At 42.3% G+C, this 25,694-nt stretch overlaps 1 protein-coding gene across 4 annotated transcripts in view; it reads right to left on the bottom strand.

Moving 5' to 3' along the window:
* Positions 1-21,634, bottom strand: part of SPOP (speckle type BTB/POZ protein) — a 76,622-nt gene extending 54,988 nt beyond the window's left edge. For all 4 annotated transcript variants that reach the window (XM_079798800.1, XM_079798797.1, XM_079798799.1 and 1 more), the window contains exon 1: positions 21,374-21,634. The gene's annotated coding sequence lies outside the window, so the exon portion shown is untranslated. The remainder of the gene's footprint in view (positions 1-21,373) is intronic.
* Positions 21,635-25,694: the final 4,060 nt, after the last annotated feature.

Consider the following 25,694-nt stretch of genomic DNA (forward strand, 5'->3'; position numbering starts at 1 on the left):
TGTTAATTTTAGGACCACAAATAAGAGTTATCTACAGGGCTTACATCAAGCCCTGGCCTGTTTGCTCAGTGGTTAGAATGTTGGCCCAAGACTGAAGGGTCTCAGGTTCAATTCCCGATCAAGGGCACATAACCTCAGCTGCAAGTTTGCTTCTGCCCCGGGTCAGTGCCAGTGTAGGAGGCTACCAGTCGATGTGTCTCTCTCACATTGATGTGTCTCTCTCTCCTCTCCTCCTTCCTTTTCACTCTCTCTAAAAATCAATGGGAGTCCCGGGTCCGGGCGAGGCCCTGAGCCCCTGGATCCGGGTGAGCCTGGGCCCCGGGTCCGGGGGAGGCCCTGGGCCCCTGGATCCGGGTGAGCCTGGCCCCGGGTCCGGGGGAGGCCCTGGGCCCCTGGATCCGGGTGAGCCTGGCCCCGGGTCCGGGGGAGGCCCTGGGCCCCTGGATCCGGGTGAGCCTGGGCCCCGGGTCCGGGGGAGGCCCTGGGCCCCTGGATCCGGGTGAGCCTGGCCCTGGGTCCGGGCGAGGCCCTGGGCCCCTGGATCCGGGTAGCCTGGGCCCCGGGTCCGGGCGAGGCCCTGGGCCCCTGGATCCGGGTGAGCCTGGCCCCGGGTCCGGGCGAGGCCCTGGGCCCCTGGATCCGGGTGAGCCTGGGCCCCGGGTCCGGGGGAGGCCCTGGGCCCCTGGATCCGGGTGAGCCTGGCCCCGGGTCCGGGGGAGGCCCTGGGCCCCTGGATCCGGGTGAGCCTGGCCCCCGGGTCCGGGCGAGGCCCTGGGCCCCTGGATCCGGGTGAGCCTGGCCCCGGGTCCGGGGGAGGCCCTGGGCCCCTGGATCCGGGTGAGCCTGGGTCCCGGGTCCGGGGGAGGCCCTGGGCCCCTGGATCCGGGTGAGCCTGGCCCTGGGTCCGGGCGAGGCCCTGGGCCCCTGGATCCGGGTGAGCCTGGGTCCCGGGTCCGGGCGAGGCCCTGGGCCCCTGGATCCGGGTGAGCCTGGGCCCCGGGTCCGGGCGAGGCCCTGGGCCCCTGGATCCGGGTGAGCCTGGGCCCCGGGTCCGGGCGAGGCCCTGGGCCCCTGGATCCGGGTGAGCCTGGGCCCCGGGTCCGGGCGAGGCCCTGGGCCCCTGGATCCGGGTGAGCCTGGCCCCGGGTCCGGGCGAGGCCCTGGGCCCCTGGATCCGGGTGAGCCTGGCCCCGGGTCCGGGTGAGGCCTTGGGCCCCTGGATCCGGGTGAGCCTGGGTCCCTGGTCCGGGTGAGGCCGTGGGCCCCTGGATCCGGGTGAGGCCACGCGACCCTGGGTCTGGGAGAGGCCACGCGCCCCTGGGTCCGGGTGAGGCCATGCGCCCCTGGGTCCGGATGAAGCTGAATCCTGGGTCTGGGCGAGGCTGTGTGCCCCTAGATCCGAGTGAGACTGGATCCCGGGTCTGGGTGAGGCCGTGGGCCCCTGGATCCGGGTGAAGCCGTGCCCCTGGATCCGGCCGAGACCAAACCAGAGGGAGTCGGACCTGCATTACCACCATTTGTCCACCATCCAGAGCTGAGGGGTCAGTGCCGACATGTACTCATAAGGAACTGGTGGACATTGATATTGGGTCTCAAAAGAACTGTTGGACCAGAAAGAAACTCACTACAGACTGATTCATTTGCCTGTCAGCATAACTATTATTGCTCGTCGCACATTCAATTCTTATAAGTATATCTCTAGTGACACATGATTTCGCTCATCTAGGGGAAATGATGAACAACATAGACTGATGAACAAGAACAGAACCAGAAACAAGGAGGCATCGATCGGACTATCGGGCCTCAGAGGGAGGATAGGGGAGGGTGGGGGGAGGGGGGAGAGATCAACCAAAGGTCTTGTGTGCATGCATATGAGCCTAACCAATGCTTAAGTTCAACAGAGGGTTGGGGCATCCATGGGGAGGGGGGTGGGATGGGAATGGGGGGATGAGGACAAATATATGACACCTTAATCAATAAAGAAATTTAAAAATAAATAAATAAATAAATAAATAAAAATCAATGGGAAAAAATATCCTCTAGTGAGGATTTTAGGTAAATAAATAAATAAATAACTTACATTAAAAGATTTCTACCAAGTACAAGCAGATAAAACAGGACCTAAAAATTTAAACAAGGATTTATTGAAAATAGAGGAATACTGGCCTCTACTTTAACTCCTCCCTTCTAGCCAATCCAAATAACTACAATCATCCCCATTTCTTTAACTCCCATGGCATTAGTTACTATGTGCAAGCGTCTCTCTTCTGTACCACAGACTAACTTCCTACCACGAGACATCTCATGGCTATCTCAAAGGCCTCTCAAACTCATCAAGTCCAAAATGGAAGCCATCTCTCCCCACCCCCAAAACTTGTCTTCCATAATACTACCGTTCAACCAAGTACTCAAACTAGAAACCTTAGAGTTAGCCTTAACTCCCCACGCCCCCTCACTACCACCACACCTCCACTTCCTACCCCCCAATTTAGTCAATCATCATGTCTTGTCAATTTCACCTCAGAAATACATCCCAATAAACCATTCCTCTTGATCCCCACAACCAACAACCAGCTTAATCAGTTCAGGACATTAGTATACTGCAGTATTACCTTAATTAATGCAAAACTTTCTTGTTTCATTCCTGCAGAGTAAGCTGTTGTTTTTTTTCACCTCAGCATCTTTGCATATAGTTTTTCCTCTGCCCAGAATGCCTTTTTTTCATCTTTGTAAACATCTACTCTAATCACTACAAGTAAAATTAAATGCTTCCGCATCACTCTCAATGTGTAAATCTCTTGCTTTTGTAATTATTCTCTTTTCTACCAGACTGAGTGTCCCAGGAGAGCACTTAACTGTGTTATATTCACCTTGTAAGCCTGGTGTCTAGGCATTGTCCAGCAAATAGTAGATACTTAATAAATGTGTAAAAAATGAGTAAGTGTATATATCATGACCCAGATAAAATGATTTCCTTTTGCTAAGATTCTATGCTTATCAAGTGATCTTTTGCTTAGTTCCGTGGTCAGCAAACTGCGGCTCGCGAGCCACATGCAGCTCTTTGGCCCCTTGAGTGTGGCTCTTCCACAAAATACCATGGCCTGGGCGAGTCTATTTTGAAGAAGTGGCGTTAGAAGAAGTTTAAGTTTAAAAAATTTGGCTCTCAAAAGAAATTTCAATCGTTGTCCTGTTGATATTTGGCTCTGTTGACTAATGAGTTTGCCGACCACTGGCTTAGTCCAACACAGTAATTGCATAATAGCAGGCAAGTTACTAAAAACCTCTTGTGCCTCAAACTCGTTACCTGTAAAATACATGTAAGAATACCTCCCCCATAAGGTTACTGTGAAGAGTAAATGAGTTAAATACATGTAAAATGCTTAGAGCAGTAAGTGCTCAGTGAACATTACCTATTGTTATTAGTTTTTTAATAATACACAGTGCTAGGAGGGGAATGGACTGAGCAGACACATGTTTTCTTGGTCATGGGAAAGACCATCCCTCAACGTACATGAATAAAGTGATAGTCTGGTTTATCTGTCAGCCCCTTGCAGTTTGGTTAGCTACCTTTCCACAAGACCAATCAACTCTGGTGGCAATGGAATGGATCCTGAATCTTGAAGACCACATTCATCAAGTTGACAGCATCCTGAGAGGGCTTGTAAGAAGAGCTAGCTGGTCACCTATGACACCTTACCTAATGTTTTCTCTAAAAGGCAACATTTGGTCAAATATAGTACAATTTAGTGAAAAGAATATGATGTTACAAGGGAAATACTTAAAGTATGCCACTAATTAGCTTTGAATATGATTGTGTACTTTAAAGAGAAAGTCTCCGAGTTTCAAAAACTACTAGTCAGCTCTCAATTATCCACACTAAAGGAGGTGAAAAATGGCATAATTCAAATTGTATCTGGGCTGAACTAATAATAAAATGTATTTACATAGCTTGGTCATACATTGAAAACATCATGGGAGTGAATTAAACACAAAAGAAGGAAGCCAGCATGAGATAAATTCCTACAGATAATTTACATGATGATAATTTAAAACTGAGTATTATTATATAATTCCTCTCAACCTCACAGCATCCTCTTGAGGCTCAATCTTAGCTATGAAATTCTTTCAAACAAAAATCTCTAAATGTCACTTAGAAATAAATGATGAGAACTGAGTTTTTAAAGGTGAATCAATCTAGACCTGGGAAGCCATGAGAGAATCATCCACTTGAGGATTTTTGCTCCCACAAATGTGGAGATGCATTATTGCACCTAAAGAGCCAGAAGTGAGTATCAGCCTAACTACAGGCCAATTTATTTCATAAAATCAAGGTATTCTTTAAAGGTTATGTAACAATTTCAGTGCCAGAAAGTATTTCGGTGATCACCTAATACCCTTTGATTTTATAGAAAAAACTGAGATCCACAAAAGTTGCAACATGTCTGTCAAACTACAAATTAAAATAAATATTTAAGTATTGGGAAGTTCATATAACTGACATATAACACTTATTAGTTTTACGTGTACAACATATGATTTGATATATGTATGTAAATTGCAAAATAATTACCACAATAGGTTTAGTTAACATCCATTACCACACATAGTTATAAAAAAAATCCATTTTTTCCTTGTGATGAGAAATTTTAAGGGCTACAGGAAGTTCATTATTTAAATAATTCACTTACATAAATAACCATCTATATTTCGTGTAAATAGAGACTTTAATGTATTCAGTTTAATTAGACTGGGCCATATCTATATATCTGCTTTATTTTATAGATCCATACTGTACAACTTCAAATGTCTGAATAATAAAATTGGTCCTCTGGGATATCACTTTAATCCTGTACATTCTCTCCACTACACCATAACAACCATCATCCTTTCGCATTGGTCTACTATTTGTGAGCTCATATGTACAACCATGTGTCTTTTATTTTTTCCATGTGTCTTCCTCAAATTTGTTCATACCATTCCTAAAGCCAGAAATGTTTCCTACCTCCTATTTGAATATCACCCTTTGGGATCCAGGTCAAGTTCCACATTGCCTTGAAGCTTTTCCTAATCACCCCAGTTCACTCTGAATTCCTATAGTACTTGTTACTTTCTTGGCAGTTAATAATGTTACTTAGAATACCTTACCTGATAATTAACATAGGATGCCCAGTGTATATGTTTTTGTCTATGCCCCAAATTTTCTTTTGGTAGGTCTAATGAGACCTAGGAATAGGTACTTAAAAACCAAAACAAAACAGCTGATAGAAGAATAAAATTTCTTTTTCCCTTTATTAAAATGTCCTTTAATGCTGTTTAAATTTCCTTTTAACTAAAAAAATACTTAAAGTTGGGAAAACATAGAACATTGCATACCCTTTAACAAAGAAATTCCTGATCAGTATATAAGAACTTATATATAAGGAAGTTCATCATAGCATAATTTATACGCAAAACTGGAGAAAAAGGAAGTTCATTAGTAGGGAACTGGCCAAATAAAATATGATGCATCTATACAACAGAATTCTACATCGTTACTTTAAAACATTATTTTTTTAGTAACATGAAAGCTTTTTATATTTTAACTAGAGGCCTGATGCATGAAATTCGTGCAAGGGTAGGGTCCCTAGGCCTGGCTGGCGATCTGGGCTGCTCTGTTAGGTCCCTTGGCTGGCCTGGGGCCTGCGGGCTGGGAGCAGCTCCTGCATTGAGCATCTGCCCCTGGTGGTCAGTGTGCGTCATAGCGACAGGTCATGGGAAACATTGCCGTTACCTCAATTTACCTATTAGGCTTTTATTATATAGGATTTTTTTTCTTTATTTTCTTCTATTTTTTCATTACAGAATAAAAACAATCTTTTATTCTGAAAAAAATTGTAGATTTTGAAATTACACACAACTCTTTTTAAGAATTTGTGTGTATTGTGCATTACTCACATTTACTATTATCACCACCACTTAAGAAGTGACACACTAGCTCATGAAGAGCAGTAGTCCCTAACAAAGTATCGAAGTATACATGCAATTAACTTCCATGCTGTTTTCATGCTGTTTCTTCAAGCAAGAAGTTTCTGAAATAACTGACAAATGGTTTTCACTGAAGGAAGTTTCTCATCCTATATAATAAAAGGGTAATATGCAAATCGACCGAATGGTGGAACGACCAGTCGCTATGATGTGCACTGACCACCAGGGGGCAGACGCTGTGCGCTCCCACAGGAGGATCGCCGCTCAGCCAGAAGCCGGGCTGATGGCTGGCAAGCGCAGTGGCCCACCTCCGTGGCAGCACTAAGGATGTCTGACTGACAGCTTAGGCCCGCTCCCTAAGCCGTCAGTCAGACATCCCCCGAGGGCTCTCAGACTGCAAAAGGGCGCAAGCTGGGCTGAGGGATCCCCCAAGTGCATGAATGTCATGCACCGAGTCTCTAGTCTATACAGAATAGGTTTCCAAGGTGGTAACAGATGGCAATGAGTCAAGTCATATTTCAAAGGTCAACCACCACCACCACATCATCAGGCCACCAAGGTAGACAGGAACTACCACTGGTCGATTTAATATCTCTGGTCAACAGATTTGAGTACTGGGGTAAACTAAGTGTCAATACATGCAAAGTCTAACACTAAGGCACCGTGTCTTTGTGTTGACAGGATTTCAACTTCAATGCTCCCACAGACATTCCACTTCAGATACTCATCCACACTCATACCTTAGCAAGGATCTCTTGGAATTTTCTCTACTTTCCAGATATCAACTTCTGAATTTTCCCTTCTGAACTCCTATTCCTTCTACCAAGAGGAAGGGAAGAAGGGAAGAGTTAAGATGAGAAAACACCAAGTGCAAAAGCCCAGAAAGAGGACCTAGTTGAGTATACTGGAAGAACAGAAGGAAATCCATTGCAGCTTTAATATGGTGAACAAAGAAAACACTGTACAAGAAACAGGCAAGGATCATATATATTTCAGAGGATCTAACAGGTCATGATAAAGATTTTGGACGTTGTTATTTTCAAAAATTTGTCATTCCTGTGGTGAATAAATTTTATATAAATGAAACCTAAATCTATGTTTCAAACCTCATTAGCTCTTCCAAAACCCAGTGCAATAGATTCAACTGCCTGCCTGCTAGCCAGCCTCTCATAAGTGTCAATACATGCAAAGTCTAACACTATCTTTTTTCCAAAACCAGCTCCTCCTACCTATTTTATATCTGCTAACAGACTGATCATTCATTCAGACTTGATATCTCAAAGCTAACTTTCATTACTTCCTAATGTCCACTGCCACTAGATATGGGCTCCACGGGTCCTCAAATCTCCAATCTACCCTTTTCTATTTTAGGCCCTTTGCCACTATCCTTGTTCACACTATCACCAATTCATGTTTAAATTACTGAAATAGGCTAACCAGTTCTTTCCCCATCAAATTTACCCTATATGGTGTCATTTAGATACTTTTAAGACCACCAATAAGCAGGTAATATATAAATTTATTAACTCTAGTTCTGACTTCAAGCTCCATTCATATCATACTTAACATATTTATACTCAGCTTCATCCACATCTGAAATTTAACATGTCTAAAATTGAACTCCTAATTTCCGATCTTCCCTCCAAATCCCACACCTACTCTTTTCCTCTATCCCCATTCCCATCTTAGTAAGTGGCACCTCTACCCATCCAATTGCTTGAGCCAGAAACCTGGGAATCATCCTTGACACCTTCTTCTCCCTCAACTCCCACATTCAATCTATAATTAAATGAATTATTTCTTTAACACACTTTTCAAATCCATCTACTTTTCTCCATCACCTCTGCCACTGAATCCCACCTGCACAGATTCTTTCTTTTTTTTTTCTTCTAAATATATTTTTGTTGATTTTGGAGAGGAAGGGAGAGGGAGAGAGACATAGAAATGTCAATGATGAGAGAGAATCATTGATTGGCTGCCTCCTGCATGCCCACCACTGGGGATCGAGCCCACAACCCCGGCATGTGCCCCTGCCCAGAATTGAACCTGGGACCCTTCAGTCTGCAGGCTGACACTCTATCCACTGAGCCAAACCAGCTGGGGCTGCACAGATTCTTATTTAAGTGATAGGAGGAGCAGCCCAGGCATCAAAAATTTTCAAAGCTCCCCAGGTGATTTTAACATGCAGTTAAGGGTGAGAACCATTGCTCTATAGGTTCTGGACTCCCACTAACCTTTCTGACCTAATTTCTACCACTTTCTCCAGCCACACTGGCCCTCCTTGCTGGTCTCTTGAACTTGCAAGGCACATACCGACATTCCTCATGGCCTTTGCCCTTGCTATGCCCTCTGTATGGAGTTCTGATTCACTCCTTCACCTCCTATAGATATTTACTCAAATATTACACTGATTTAGTGAGATGGTCCCTGGCTGTTGTATCTAAAACTGCAACCCCATCATCATCCCAACATTCTCTTTCTCCGGCTTTATTTTTCTCCTTGGGACTTACCACTTTTTAACATACCATATACTTTATTTATCTTGTTTATATACTTCATGAGAGCAGGGATTTTTATGTTTTGATCCTTAACTATATCCCTAGCACCCAGAATAGCATCTGACATAAGGTAGATAATTAATATTTAACTCCACAGCAAGGCCTTCTCAGATTCCCCCAACTAAATTTAATTTCCCTATTATTCCCCTAATACTAATTTATTCCTTTCCTTCATAACATTTACAGTAATTTGTAATTATGTTTATTTGTTGAAGCTCCTTTCCTAGCCTGTAAATTCTATGAGAATAAGGATATTCTGTTTGGTTCACCATTATATGTATACAGCATTCCTTATGATTACGTGGCACAGAGTAACTATTTTAAAAAGTAATCAATGGCCCTAGCTGGTCTTGCTCAGTGGATAGAGCATCGGCCTGAGGACTGAAGGGTCCTGGGTTCGATTCCACTCAAGGGCACATGCCTGGGTTGAGGGCCCAATCCCCAGTAAGGGGTGTATAGGAGGCAGTCAATCAATGATTCTCTCTTATCATTAATGTTTCTCTCTCTCCCTCTCCCTTCCTCTCTGAAATCAATAAAAATATTTTTTAAAAGTAGTCAATGAATTAATTAATGAGGTCCAACACATTTTCTGAAAGCACATCTGATCATGTAATTTTTTTCAATCAAAAACTTTCAAAGTCTCTCCATCACTTATCTTGGTAGAAAACCTTCCATGTTCTGGGCCAATTTACTTTCTTGCCTTATTTCCCATTATTCCATGTGTCTTTTGCTTCAGCTATTCTACCCTGTTCATTATTTCTGGTACACACCCAATACTAACAAACACTGCATTTCCCACCTCCACATTTTTGTTCAGGACATTCCTTCTGCCTGAATTCCCTCCCAGTCTCTGCCAATAAAATTCCAGCTTTCAAAATACCTATCCTTCAAAACACAGCTCAAATGCAACCTTCACAAAGACAGTCCTGACTCCCACCCCAACTTTCCCAACTCAATTATCTCTTCCTCTTCTAAACACCAAAATATATAATACTGGTTTAAACCCCCTACTCTTTTCGGAACATACTCTCCCCACCTTCACAAAATCTTTTCTTTATAGTCACTTAATAGATTCTTGTTGAAATGAAGTCAGATAACATCATTACTCCCGTCTCTGTCATAAAACATATTTAAATTAGGAAGGAGGGTTCTATAATGTCTAAAAGATACAAAGCTGGAATGGCCGTCCCTCCTATGCCTTTTCTGAAAAGGCAAAATCTTTTCAAATGCAATTTTTGGAGCTCAGATTTCAACTGCTTTAAAAAAATGTTAAGCTGCCATGTGCTACTATGATGACATAAATTTCATAAGCTATATTAAAATGGTTACCCTAAGATTATCACATACTTGAAAGAACAGCTGGCTGAAAAACTGAATACCTTAAACTCTGCTGTCTGAAAACGATAATTACTAGAAGAACATATCTGTTCAATAAGAAATCTGCAACATTTTATGGTATTTTTAAAAATCCCATTAATTTATACATCATGTTAAGTGACGTTCAGTAACATCCTATTAACCCAGTAGAATTCTACCATGAAACACTTGTTATACCTCAAGTAACAGATTTTTGTTTCTCTACCCACACCCACCATAAGGTTGTAGTTCCTAAAGTGTAGTCCCCATATCCCTGGATGGAGGTCCCTTTCAAGGAGTCGGTGAAGTTGAAACTATTTTCATAATACTAAGACATTGCTTGCCTTTTCATTATGTTGACATTTCCACTGGTGGTATAAAATCAATAATGAGTAAAACTGCTGATGCCTTAGCATAAATCAAGGTAATGGCATCAAACTGTACTAAAATCATGTGTCTTTTACCACTACTTATCGATGATTTTAAAAAGTCAATTTCAGGGAGAGATCAACCAAAGGACTTGTATGCATGCATATAAGCCTAACCAATGGACACAGACACCAGGGGGCTGAGGGCATAAGTGGGGGGGAGGGGGAGCAATGGGGGGATAAGGACACATATGTAATCCCTTAATCAATAAAGAAAAAAATTAATTTTAAAAAAATGTCAATTTCAGCCCTAGCTGGTTTGGCTCAGTGGATAGAGCGTCGCCTGCGGACTGAAGGGTCCTGGGTTCGATTCCAGTTGGGGGCGCATGCCCAGGCTGCGGGCTCGATCTCCAGTAGGGGGGGTGCAGGAAGCAGCCCATTAATGATTCTCATCATTGATGTTTCTATCTCCCTCTCCCTTCCTCTCTGAAATCAATTAAAATATATTTAACAAAAAATAAAAAGTCTATTTCACTTAAGAATGTTCCTGATGAAGCAATAAAAATTATTTATTTTATAATTCTAAAACCTTGAGTATAGGTCTTTAAAAATTCTGTGATGAAATGAGTATGCAAAAAGCACTTCTACAGGATACTCAAGTATAATGGTTGTCTCAAGGAAAAGCACTTGTGACTCTATTTGAGTTTTAAGTTGAACTGCTTTTTTCACAGACACTACTTTTACTTGGAACAAAGCACAAACTGTGGTTATTCAGACATGACTATGTAGCAGACATTTTCTTGAAAATGAAGCAAGTCTGTCACTTCAAAAAAAACTGACAGTACTTGTTGCCAATGGTAAAATCAGAACTTTTAATCAAGAATTAGAATTTTGGAAATCGTGTAGCTGCTTGACAGATTCCAATAACTTCTCATGAGAAGGTTGATAATATTAACTAACGTGTTTTTTAATATGGCACTATAAAATGTGTCATTTGAAAGATCTGCTTAACTCAATGGACCAGTATTTCCCAAACAACCAATGCATGATAATATAAAATCATGTATAGGTAAAAGATCCATTCAAAGTGCAAGACAGACCAATGGATTTTAATGTAACAGTAACATCAATATTAGTTCAGATTCCACACTACAACGTTTAAGAAACTACCAATTGTCAAGATTTGGTGTAGTACCATAGAATATGCACAATTGTCTAAAAATACTCCTCCTTTTTCCAACTACCTCTTTCATTCTTTTTTTAACCCTCACCCAAGGATATTTTTCCCACTGATTTTTAGAGAGAGTGGAGCTGGAGGGAGGCGGGGCAGAGAAAGAGAAAGCCTCATTGATTGGTTGCCTCCCGAATGCTCCCCAGGGGCCAGGGAGGGCCAGGGCTGGGGATCCAACCTGCAACTGAAGTACTGTCCCTGACTGGGAATCAAACCCACTACCCTTCCATCCACAGGCTGACACTCTAATCATTGAGCAAAACTGGCCAGGGCTTTTTTTTTAATCCTCACCCGAATATATATTTTTATTAATAAAGAGAGAGGATGGGGAAGCGGGGGAGGGACAGGGAGAGAGGGAGGGAAGAGCAGGGAGAGAAAGAGAGAGAAAAATATGGATGTGAGAAACATCGATCCATTGCCTCCCATAAGCTACCGAACTGGGGATCAAACCCGCAATGTAGGTATGGGCCCTGACTAGGAATCCAACCCACAACCCTTTGATGTATGTAATGACGCTCCAACCAACAGAGCCACCCAGCCAGGGTCCAACTACATCTTTTGAGGCCATATTTTCTTCATATACTTTAACCAAAACAATCTATTATATCAGATTGAATATATAAGTAGATATGAGAACTTAGTTGTCTTCTATTAAGTGGATATTTAGATTTGCAAAAATGTAAAAAAAATGCTACTCTTCTCACTAACTGTTTTAAAGTTACTTTATAAAAATATATTATTTATGTTAACATGATATAGGTGTGTTTTTTAAAGTAATCAATATTTCTTAAAATGTTTTCCCATTTTGATTTCTAATTTGGTCAATATCAACACTATACAAAAAAAAAGTTCTTTGGGGTCCTCAGTAATTTTAAGAGTATAAAGAGTCCTGAGATCAAAAAAATTGAGAACCACTGCTCTAAAATAATCTGCCTCTTATTCAAGCCACTCCCAATATTGCTGTTTATACCAAATCTCCCTTCCCCCATCCTCAACCACAGTTGAACCTGGGAAAGATATCTGGCCCAAGGGAAATCAAGCCTTACACTGACCAAATCAGATATCACTCAGGAATCTGAATTAAGCCTCACGGATACTGAAATCTATTTATGGTGGAACACTAGACTGCTAAAGTCCACGGAATTGTTTTTGTTCCAGCCCTTGCTGAAGCCTGGTTGTTCAGCTTTTCCTTAAATTCTATGACAGCTAGTTCCTTTTGATAAATCTTTTATATGAGCTATTTTAAATAAGTTTCTTTTCCTCCATTTGAAAGATCAGATCCCCTCAAATGAAAATCATTCCCCCCAAAAAACCTAAAAATTAAATGGAATTTGTAGGCTCATTCACAACAAGAGACGAACTTAATGATCAGCTGCTAGATGAGGGAGGCTTGATTTCTTTTCTTTATTGAAGAAAGCCATTCTATATATCATGATACCTTAGACAGCATATGGCTTCATTAAAATATACCAATCTGACAGGGTTTTTCAGGGAGGTTGATAAACAGAAAAAGAACAAGGTTAGTGAGACTTGTCCTACCCAATAGGAACAATTATTACAAAGCTATGATAATTAGGACATGCAAACAGACTCATGGTACAGGGTAGAGAATACAGGTACAAAAACTCCTGTTTTATGGAAACATAAAATGATAAGGGACAGACATGAATATTTAATTAATGATGCTGGGGCAGCAGGTTATCCTTATGGAAAGAAAACTAAATTCCAACTTCAGGCTTATTCTTTTTTATTTTATTATTTTTTTTAAATATACTTATTTTATTGATTTTTTACAGAGAGGAAGGGAGAGGGATAGAGAGTTAGAAACATTGATGAGAGAGAAACATCGACCAGCTGCCTCCTGCACACCTCCTACTGGGGATATGCCTGCAACCAAGGTATATGCCCTTGACCAGAATTGAACCTGGGACCTCTCAGTCCGAAGGCCAACACTCTATCCACTGAGCCAAACCAGTCAGGGCAAGGCTTATTCTTATGGGGGGAAAATTAGATCCCTATTTCACACAAAATATCAAAATAAATTCTAGGTGGAATAGAGACCTAAATGTGAGAAGCAAAACTTTATAGCTTTTAGAAGAAAATATGGTATGTAACTATTACCTCAGTATAGAGGAGGAGTCCTTCATTCAGACAAAAAAAAAAACTACAAAAGAAAAACATAATAGCCCTAGCCGGTTTGGCTCAGTGGATAGAGTCCTAGCCGGTTTGGTTCAGTGGATAGAGTGTCGGCCTGCAGAATGAAAGGTCCCGGGTTCAATTCCAGTCAAGGGCATGTACCTTGGTTGCGGGCACATCCCCAGTGGGGGATGTGCAGGAGGCAGCTGACCCGATGTTTCTCTCTCATCGATGTTTCTACCTCTCTATCCCTCTCCCTTCCTCTCTGTAAAAAATCAATAAAATATATCTTAAAAAAAGAAAAACATAATAAATCTGACTTTGTTAAAGATTAAAGTTTAGTTTCATTCAAAGAATAAAGTTTAAAAAAATTAAAACGGGGAGAGATCAACCAAAGGACTTATATGCATGCATATAAGCCTAATCAATGGACACAGACAACAGGGGGGTGGGGGCATGAATGGGAGGTGGGGGGTAATGGGGAAATAAGGACACATATGTAATACCTTAATCAATAAAGAAATTTAAAAAAAAAATTAAAACACACCCATTAGGATGACCACTATTAAAAAACAACAACACAGAAAATAACATGTTGGGGAGGATGTAGAGAAATTGGAATCCTTGTGTATTATTGGTAGGAATGTGAAATAGAGCAGCCACTACATTAAACAGTATGGCAGTTCCTCAAAAAAATTTAAAAAAAGAGAATTACCATATGATTCAGCACTTCCACTTCTGAGTAATTGAAAGAAATTGAAAGCAGAGTCTCAAAGAGATATGTTTACACCTTTATTATTCACAACAGCCAAAAGGTGAAAGCAACCCAAGTGTCCATTGACATATGAATAAACAAAATGTGGTATACACATACAATGAAATATTATTCAGCTTTAAAAAGGAAGGAAATTCTAACACATGCTACAACATGGACATTATGCTAAGTGAAAGAGGCCACATACAATCGGGCAAATACTGCACGATTCCACTCATATGACCTAACTAAAGTAGTCAAAATCACAGAAACAGAAAGTAGTACCTGTTCCTAAATACCAATTAAGAATTACATAAATCTCAAATCAAGGAGATGAATGATTACATATACATTTTTTCTTACAAATAAATAGACAGACAGAAGGAATTAGAGGCTTTCAGAAAACTACTGCAAGTCCTTCTTTGATGTAGCTGGTACCACAGCAAGATTTAATGACAAGAGCTTCTTAGAAAGAAACAGACAAGAAAAAAGGTCTTCATGGTTAAATAAGGGCTAATGACTGAATGTTTAATCCCCACTCTGAGTTCTGCATCTAGCTCTCTCAAAGTGGCATGACCAGCTTTGCCACACAGAGCACATAGGCAACTCCCGCTCTATTAAAACATGACCACAGCTGTAGGAATGAAGGCCTAAGCATTTCCTAAAGAGGCTATACTCTAGAATATTTTTACCTATAATGTGAGCTTACTGAAAACGAAAGTGAAAGAAGCTACTGGATCTTAGCAAATGTGTCAGTATAGCCTTTCAGAGTGCTTCTCCATGCCTGAAAACCAACACAAGAAACAGGTGTGCTTCCCTGAATACACAACCAAAATTTAATATGGGGCCAGTATTGTCTTATGAAACCAGGTTGAGAATAACCTTACAAAGTCTGAAAGTAAATATGACAAGATGGTGAAAAGAAAAATAAATTTCAGATAAATATCAGAATACTGTTACTGTCATTTGAGTAATTTGAAATCAGTTTACTCAAATAAGATTGCTCAAAATACCACTACATCATAAGAGTCCAATAAAACATTTTCTGCTAAGGCAGGAATTAGTCCAGCCCTTAAAACCAGCTTTAGAATGCAGTTCACTCTATCTTTCATTTGTATTAACCTTCATTAGTGTGATGGAGTTCCAGAAAACACTGTGAATGCACCAACATTTCTCCTGAGTCTACAGTACACAGTAGAAATCCATAGGATTCAGCACTGTTCCAGACCCTGAGTTAAGACAGCTAGATATTAGATATAGTTCATGGCCTATCTGAAAATTTACCCTAATTAAGAACAATTTGTCTCGCTCCTTTTTTATTATGAAAATATAGTAATAATGAAAAAAATATGCTACTACAGCATAATCATACATAACACTCCAACTGTGTGGAGAAATGCACGTAAACAAAGAAAAGAGAGGAAAGACAAATACATACTTGTGCACACACATACACACACACAAAGATGTTTTTATATAACAATCAAACTTCCACATCTCTCAGAAAGCTTATAAACACAATTTCAGCCTCTAAATTTCATTTTGTGTACGTTTCATCTCAGAAAAAAAGCAACGCTGCTCATGAGAGAAGAAATTCCCCAGTCTCTTCTACAGCTAGGCTTATATTAAGGGCGGGGGGGGGGGGGGGGGGGGGAGGAGAGAGGTGTGGGGAGGGGGGAAAGGCCACAGGGAGTGGGGGAGCGGGAGGAGTGTAAGCAGGCAATGCTCTGTTCTGCTGGAGATACTACCTGTCTTTCAAAGAGTATTCAAGACAAGGAATCTGTGAGGTCTAAGATCCAGAATCCAGCAAGGCCAGTGGCTCTGAAATGAGTCAAACACTAAGTGCATTAAAATAAAGACATCTTTATTTTTTAGAATTTGGTTCCAGAAGCTCCATAGGGAGATGAACAACATAATTTACTAAAGGGAAAGAAAATGTGAAATATACATACACACACACACACACACACACATGCAAGGGTTCCACATCTGGGACAGGAAAATACAGAGTGAGCCAGTAACTTCTTACACTAGAATGCAAGGAAGTGCTCATAAACCAAGCTTAAAGGGATCCCACTGGCCAAATATGGGACATCTTGAACATCAAAGAAAAGTGATTTTTGGTAAAGCATAGAGTAAATTAAAATTCGTAAGTTTATAATAATACTAAAACAAAAAGCAAAAAAAAAGAAGTAATATGCCACCATTAGCGGTGATTATTATATCATCTCCTTACTAAAAAAAAAAAATGTTAAAGGGAAAATTAAGAATTTACCTGGACTTTTTGGTAGAAATTATAAACTATTCCTAACTGATGAAGGAAACTTACAAAATATTGGGGGAATGAGAATTAGAAAATTATCATTTTGCAACAACCAAAGAAATAACTGGCAAGGATCATCATCATTAGATGAAAGGTTGCTGGAGAAATATAATAATATGGTGCCAAAGTGTCACCACTCTACAGATTACTTGCTAATTACCAAGAAAAAAAAAGTCTTTACAATGGAGACAGATGGTATTTATCATCTTTAAAAATGATCAAACAAACTCAGCATCATTACTCTAGTGGGACATTACAACATTACGCTTCTCTTATTGTGATGCAATATGAAGTACAGAGCAACACCTATGAAGTAATTCTTATCATGTGGCTTCTATAGGATGTCCCAAACAAATGTATACATACTTTGAATAATTATAAAGGCAGAGTACATTTCATTTTCAAAACTGAACATGATGGTATGTTAAAGTGTGTATATATTTTTGGGGGACACCCTGTATATAAACTGTTCTAGATTTTAGAAGAGACTAAAGACATGTTTGCAAGAAAAAAAATACAAGTAGCTAAAAGGTTCATCTTCAAGACAACTGGAAAAATCTGAATATGAACTGAATATTAGATGGTATTAGGAAATTACCATTAATTGCCTAAACTGTGGCAATTGGCAATGTATTATAAGAACAATTAAGTAAAACAATATATTTTAAGAAGCATCTCACATAAAGTATTAAAGTATTAACCTTTTGCACTCGGATGTCGAGTGTGATGGTTATTGAATGTATCAATAATTTGAAATATAAAAAAATCCAAATAAATAAGTTTGTATGAAAAGAAACTCCAGTTTTTTATTCTACTGCTGCGCTTTGTAAAATCTGGGGTATTTAAAAAATTAAATCCCGAGTAGAATAAAGGAATAGAGAAAAAAGCAAGCGAGTGCAAAGGGTTAAGGTGTTATGATGTCTGCAAGATAACAATGTGTATATATATATATATATATATACATGCATATATATAAAGCAAATACAGCAAAAGGTGAACAACTGTTGAACCTAGGGGATAACTGTACTAGTCTTTCAATTTTTCTGTATGTTTAAATTTTTCACTTAAACAGGTGTAAAAAGGCAGGGGGTAGGGACTCAAAATGTACTTCTTCCAGGAAGGCACCCCAAATAAATTCTTCATAAACCCTTACTCCCTTATTTACAAAGTCCTCTCAGCATAAAACGCAGTGTATTAATGTTCCCTTATTATTTCATATGTTCAATAGATTTAGTTTTCCAACAAGACTGTAAGCTCCTTCAGGAACAGACCTTTTAATTCTTTTCTATTTCCTCACAGCTCATAGTGAAGTATTCTGCAATCAGCAGACTTTTAAAAAGTACTAGTGCCAATATTCTGCATAGGAGCTCAGTAAAAAGCACCTCAAGTGAGTTAGCATTTTCAATTCCTCAACAGAATGGCAATTCACTTGTGTAAACTGTTTTTGAATCACAGCTATCAACAGATTATAAAACCTCACTTATGGGCTTATAGAACTTCACATAGAAAAACTGGCATCTAAAAGTTAAAGAAACTAGAATACAGGTTTTACATGTCTTCCTAACTCTGTCATGGTTTGCTGTGTTATCCAGGCATACGACTTGATTCCCATGACATTATTCTTCAGTTGAATAATATACTACCACCACCACCCGCATCTGCAAAGCAAAGACAGTATTTATCCTCAACTCCTGGATGTAATGAAGCTTAACAAGCTATATAATTAACTTTAAAATCTTAAATAAAAGACTGCACATAGATTTTTACAAACAATTTTAAATCCTCACCCGAACACATGCTTATTGATTTGAGAGAGAGAGAGAGAAATATTGATATGAGAAACATCAATAGGTTGCCTTCCTGCAGGCGCCCCAACAGGGGTTGGACCCACAACCTAGGTATGTACCCTGACAGGGAATCAAACCCACAACCTTTCCAAGTACAGGACGACACTCCAACCAACTGAGCCACATGGCCAAGGCTAGATAAAAAAAATTTGACAATAAAGTGTTGGTGAGGAAAGAGGCAGACTCATACTCTGCTAGCAAGAATATAAATTCATACAATCTTTATGGAAAGCACTTCCACTATGAATTTACCCAAGACACCATGTACATAAAAACTACATGTAAGGAATTGCAGCTCTGGAAATAACCTAAGTATCCAATAAAAACAGCTGGATGAATTATGGTACATCTATACAATGGAATACCTACCAGCTTTCAAAAAGAGATACTCTATGTACTATATTAACTGATGGCCAAGATATATTAAATGAGAAAAGCAAAGTACAGAATAATGGATATAGTTTCTTACCATGTGCATAAAACAACAATTAACAAAAGCACCAAAGAATATGTAGCTGTATATGCTTGTAAAAGCACTGACTATCTCTGAAAGGGTAAATAAGATACAGGTTACAACTATTTCCTTTGGGGAGGGTAACTAGATGGATGAAAGGAGGATAGTACAAAAAAGATGTTTCATTCTCTCTGTGTACCTTTTAAATTTTGTTTTATAAGTATATACATGTGTTACCCACTTGAAAGAGTTATTTTTTTAAACATGGCTCTGCACCAGTAAGAATTATCTAATGATACTCATCTTAATCCTAAAAGCATATTATGCCTTCGTATAACAATTTTAAATGAGGCTTCAAATTGAACCAGACGAAATGTTTCCAGATAAAAACAAGGCATTCTAAAGGACAGAAGCCTACAGAGAAAAGAAATGGACATTGGTTACCTCAATAGTTTCACTTCAACATTTTAGCCCAGAACCTGATCAAAGTCTGGACATAGACAGCATTAATCATCTTCAAGTACCAAACTAACCATGATGAAGAGCTCTAAAAGGAGAAGTCACTAAAGTACCAAATGGACACCAACCACCCCCACCCTAAGTGGGGGTTGTCACAATAATGTAGCACTCCTCATATTTACATAAGGGGGGGAAAAGATGAGTTTCCACCTCTTTCCCAGGGCCAGGATAACATCTGCCCCCAAATTCCTATGCTTCCTCTGTGCCATCTCTTGGTTCCACTGCAACCACATGGCAACAGAAAACAGCACAAAAGACAGCTGAACCATGCAAAGGCCTGAGTTAAATGAGGAAGTGAAAAAAGAATATATACTTCAAAGCCCAAGAACATAAGGTCCTACATTTAAAAATGGCAGCCGAGAAAGCCTTGAGCAAAGAATACCAAAGAAAGGACGCAAAGGAAAAAGGACAGAAAATAAGGCTTACTAATATATCCCTTTCCCAATTATTCACATAGATGACATGGTTGGCAAACTGAAAAACACAAAAAATACGCCCCCCTCCCCCAAGCCCAACAATTTATTCATTTCAGTGCTTTTCAGCACACCTTCCATTTTTAAGTTTATCATTCCCACACCCTGTTCTGATGACAAGAGGTAAGAAACAGCAAAGTATGCAAAAGAGTGGCAACACGGGAGGAAATTAAAGGACCATGGATAATCGGCCAACTGAAAACCCAGGGCCTAGATCACTAAAATATTACTGTACTTTCAAGTTCCTGGTTTTAAATTGCTGTTTGTTACTTGCACTCTCGTTACTTAAGAGTTAAAACCTGCACTGGGTAAGATACCATCCACCAGTAGTTTCAGATTGCTGTTGTTTTCATGTGACGTTCACGGAGCATCAATAATGTACAGCTAAAACGAAAGTGCTAAGGAAGATCTTCTTTTACACAGAAAGAGGTAAATAGGTCACACAAATAAAGAGGGCTGGGGATGAGAGAACATTGATGTCTTGATTTACAACTACTACTCTAAGCCTTGTATTGTGTGTTCTTGATCTATACCTTAACTAGTTCTGTGCAGATAACTAAGAATTTTGCTAAAAGGAAACCCCCCTCTTTACTTTCTTTTTTATGACCCTTAGTCCTCCCCAGAAAGCCTTCCAAAATCCCCTGCCATAGTAATTGAATGGGTTTGGGCACCTACTCACTCCAAAATTTAGGGGATGTCTGCGTTCAAGGGACAGCATGGGAGTAAAGAAAAGTAATGCTAGAACTAGAAGTTGTAGTGCCAGTTTCAAAAGAAGGGTCAGCTTGGGGCACGCTGGCTCTGGGAAGCGTCTGTAGCCTGTGAGTCTCTTAGGCAACCCCGGATGCAAACAGTGCTTTGTCAATAAGCCCCTCAAACAACGTCAATTCTCCCTCTGGGACAGGAGCAACAGGCTCGCTATCCGGCAGTAAGCCTAGCCCACTGGCTGGGAAGAAGGCGGGCGCGTGGTCAAGGGGCTCTTTTATCCCGCAGGTCCCTGCAACACAGTGGTGCGCATGCGCCCGGAGGGCAGCGAACAAGCACCCCAAGCTCCTTCACACTCGCGCATGCGCGGTCACCCATCTCGCCGCAGGCGACAGCTCTCTATTTGGCAAGGGGGATGGGACTGGGAAAATTATGTGGGGGGGCTGAAGGCAGGGGGCGCGTTTGTGTCTCCTGAATGCTTCGAATTGGGAGAAGGAACGGTTGATGAGGCTCTGGCATTTACAAGCCACGTAACCCGGGATGTGAGATATGGGGCAGAGAAGAGTATATGTGTGGCGGGAGGGGGGTGGGGGGCGGGCGGGGAGTAGGGGTCAGTCACCTCTTAAGGGAGGCGCCCCCCACTCCGACAGGACAACCCTCTCCCTCGACTCTCCTCCCCCCCACTCACCTCAGAGCGGCGGCGGCAGCTGCTGGTCCCCGTCCCCCTGCGCTCGCCTCATACTGTCCGCAACATCCGGGACCTGCGGGACCGCCGATACACAAATACACACACACTCGGAACGCGCACACTCACACACACATACACACACACACACACACATACACACACACACACACCCGGACACACACCGGCCGGGGCGTCGTGGCGTCAGCACGTCAACGCAGCGAGCGCGCACCCGCCGAGCCCCACCCCGCGGGGCCTCTCCATTCTACTCCCCTCCCGGGGTTCTCCCGTCCCTCCGCCCTCTCCCTCAGGCTCCGCCTACTTACCCCTACGCGCATGCGTCCCGGGGGTCTCACCGGCCGGAGGTAGGAAGAGAAGTGGGAGTCTCGGAAGAAAGAGGCGGGAACTCCAAGGGGGTCGCGTGCAGGGCCCCCGCGGGCCACGCCGAGGTGCGAGGACCAGCTAGAGGCGCCCTGAGGGGAGGGCGGGGTGGGCAGCGTAACAATAAAGGCACTTCACAGCAGCATCTTAGATTTGCAAGTAATTTATGAATTACCAATGGCTTTTACGTGCATTGTCTGATTTTTTCCTAACCAACTGTCAGCCTGTTTTTTTCAGACTTTAGGACAATGCTAGAGACGCTTTTAAGTAACTGAAACTTGAGCATTTGGTGGGAACAAAAATAAGAAGGACCACTTTTGGGGAGGGCGGGGGAGCCTCTAAGTGGCTTACCCGAAAGGAAGCTGATTGGGTGACAATTTGCTGTCTCGGGCACCGGGGTGCCCAGTTGGCCTCATGTCCTAGCTCCCCAGGATCATCAATGATTCCTGCGTTTGGTGAAAGAAAAAAGTCTCAGAGTGTCTTGGTCCTGCAAAGGAAAAAAAAAAAAGTCATCTCCCGGTTACAGTCCTATCGTCAGTGATGGGATGTTCATCATTGCTACAATTCTTTTCTTTAGTTTAAACTTTAAAAGTTATTCTTACTGAATCAAGCCAAATAATGCAGGGCAGGCACTGTCTCTTTTACATAATACTCAGATAAGATCATTATGTGGACACGCACAGATGCCTGAGGAGGCTCCGGGCTCAAAAGGACAAACAAATGAGCCTGTGGATCCTGGGGTGACGGCGTGTGGGCCCCGCCTCGGGAGCAGCTTCCGGGAGCCCGGCTGCTGGGGGACTGGGCTCCCCGTCTCCTGCCACATGCGTGCTGGCGCCGGGTGGCGGGTGTCCTGAGCAAAGCCACCATGGTTTGGAAAGAAACCCCTGACAGCACCAGGCTGCCGTCCACTTTCCCATAATGCACGCAGGCCCTGTCATCCCACCGCTGAGCATGTTCTAGGACAGTGGTCGGCAAACTCATTAGTCAACAGAGCCAAATATCCACAGGACAACGATTGAAATTTCTTTTGAGAGCCACATTTTTTAAACTTAAACTTCTTCTAACGCCACTTCTTCAACATAGACTCGCCCAGGCCGTGGTATTTTGTGGCAGAGCCACACCCAAGGGGCCAAAGAGCCGCATGTGGCTCGCGAGCCGCAGTTTGCCGACCACGGTTCTAGGAGCCATGGACACAGCACGCCGGACTCCCAGAGCTTGCCCAGCCCGATTTCAGTGACCCTGGTCAAGAAGTGGAGATCCTCCATTGGACAACGGTGTGGTAGTGACCGTGCCGGCCCCTCGTGACCCAAAAAGAGCGTTTGTCACCTATCAGGCTGGTGCTGGGAAACTTTTCCATGAGATCTCACTCAACATCATCACCAGCATTCATTCCTGTAGCTGAAGCCAGCAAGGGTTTCGGTCCTTGTGAAAGTTCACAGCGCCCCACGGGTAGCCCAGGAATCCGCTCTTGGGGACTGACTCCTGCAGTCCTGAGGCTGTTCAGTTCTTGACTTGAGATGTCACAGGGCGGCAGAAAAGAAAGAAAAGGAGGACTCATTCCTTGGAGGGAGGAGCTGCAAAAAGAGGAAACTTGGAGCCAAGGACAATGTACTCCCAACTTGGGCTAATCATTACAGTTTCGTTATATTCTGCCTGGGGCCTGGGAGGGGGCTGCTCGGTGCTAGGGAGTCTGCCAGCAGCTTGTCCAGGCCGGTTCTGAATCCCCAGAGATCCGGAAGGACCTAAGAGTCCTATCCCCATCTGTAGCCTGGTGCGACGAGGCTCCCATGCTACTGGGGGGACCTGCCGCCCCCGCCTGCGATGTGCTACCACCAGCCTCTGTACAAAGGACTTTGATTTGGTGTGGATCTGATTAAATGACTGTGGATGTCCTTGGAAGCACTGTGTGGAAGAATTTTAAACAGCTTCTCCTTTTTAATATGCACTTCCTCTTCGGTTTTAATTATTTTGTTCCTACATTTTCTCTTTCAATTTACTAAAATCTAGAAATGTAATTAGAGCAGAGGCTGGGCTCAGAGAAAGCTGCCAGGATTTCTACAGCATGATTAAATATACTAGGCATCCCTTTAGTGTGGGACTGAAAAAATAGGATTCTCATTATTATCTTTCCTTATCCAGGGAAAATCGGCACCACGTACAGATACGGATTTATTGAAAATGCAGCATTAATTAAAAACTCACCCAGCCTCTTGACGAGTTTTTCGGGGTGGGGGGAGGGGCGGGTGGGGGGGGGGAGTGCAGGTATTTAATTATTTCCTCCATTTACTGTTTTGTTGTTGCAACCATGACAAGCAAGAAGCCCCTTACCTCCACCCCCCTCAAAACTCTGTCCTCAGAATAAGATTCTTCTCTCCTCAGGAGGGACTTAATGAGGCTTTTATCTATGCAACAACAATCAAGCTTACAATGGCACCAATTCAATGCACTGCTCCTTGTGATGGTAGGAAACACGCAGAACTCGTTTTCTTAATTCCAAAACACAAAAGACAAAGTGTTCATGGGCTATCAGGAGCCAGGTCTGGGCAAGGACTGTGTCCCAAATGACCCTGAGAAGTCTGATATTTACTCTGCCAACCAGGACCTTTGGCTCCATTTTACAGTCCAGTAAGCAAAAGCATGCTGGAGGCAAAGGGGAGGTGGAGACAGGATGGAACAGAAGATGAGTACAAACTCCCATTTTGGTTGTAAGCACTGTTGGAAAATGAAGTCCTCTCCTCTCTGTACTTATTCAGTTGACCGGTCACTGAACGCCCAGCCCAGTGGCCTGCCATGGCGGAGCCCCGCGTGGACATTAGAGATGGATATACAGGAAGATCTTTAGCAGAGGCATGGTCCTGTGCTCTGGGGGTCTCCGGTCTAAAGAAACAAAGACAGATGACACACCCTGGGACCCAGGTGTAAGACCACACACCAGGAAACATGACAACAAGAACACACTGATGAGGCTGTTCTGGGACCACCATGGGGTTAATAGAAATTAGCAGTGGAAAAATATTGATTGATTGATTAAATTTCATAGTGAGGCAGGTGTGGCTTCATGAATGAGATCCAGCCTCCTTATCTGGAGACATAAGTTCAAACCCAGCACTGGCACTTACTATAATATAAACTTGGACAAATGTCTCTGAGCCTCCGTTTTTCCATCAAAACAATGGAGAAAACAATGCCCAACGTATCATATTGTTGTGAAGATTAACTGAGATACTATTTGAACATAGCACAGTCCCTGGTAAAGAGTAGACCCCACTTAATTATAGATATGTTACTGAATGTGGTGTGTGGTTTTTTTTAGGGTAAGTGTTCATAAAGTACCTTCTGGTCTTCAAGCCCCCCTTTAATCTGTGCACCATGCTCATTCCTTTTCTCTGTGCGAAACATGAAATCAAGGAAACAACATGGACTACTCAGCCAGAGCACTGCCTCTTGCTAGCCGGCTTCCTGAACAAGCTCCTTGACGGAGGAGTCTGTTTCCTCACAGATCAGTCAGGGTTTCTGGTTGTAAGAATCGCACCAACTCTGGCTATACCAACCCAAACTGGAATTTACTGAACAAATCTTTCTGGCTTCCAGAATTGACAGGAGCTGAAGAGTCAGACTTGGAAATTCGACTGAAAACCAAAGTCTAGTAGAGGAAGAACAATCTTTAGCAGGACATTCTGGCCAGGAATTTCAACTGCTGGGCACTGCCCCAAAGTGCCACCGCCAGACTCATGGCCACAACTTCTGCCACTAGAAAGGATGTCTAATTTTCCTGCCATCTTTGTGCCCCACGTTGCAAACCCAGAACCCTGTTGGCCCAGACCTGATCACCATGTTGGGCAACAAAGAAAGGTCTCGCTGCCCCGGTGGCCACGGAGTAATACGGACACTAAGTACAGCAGCAGATTCATCCCAAACAGGAAGTGGGTCAGATGCTGGACTG

The sequence above is a fragment of the Cnephaeus nilssonii genome, assembly GCF_951640355.1.
Source record: "Cnephaeus nilssonii genome assembly, chromosome: 19".
In the NCBI taxonomy this organism is placed as follows: domain Eukaryota; kingdom Metazoa; phylum Chordata; class Mammalia; order Chiroptera; family Vespertilionidae; genus Cnephaeus; species Cnephaeus nilssonii.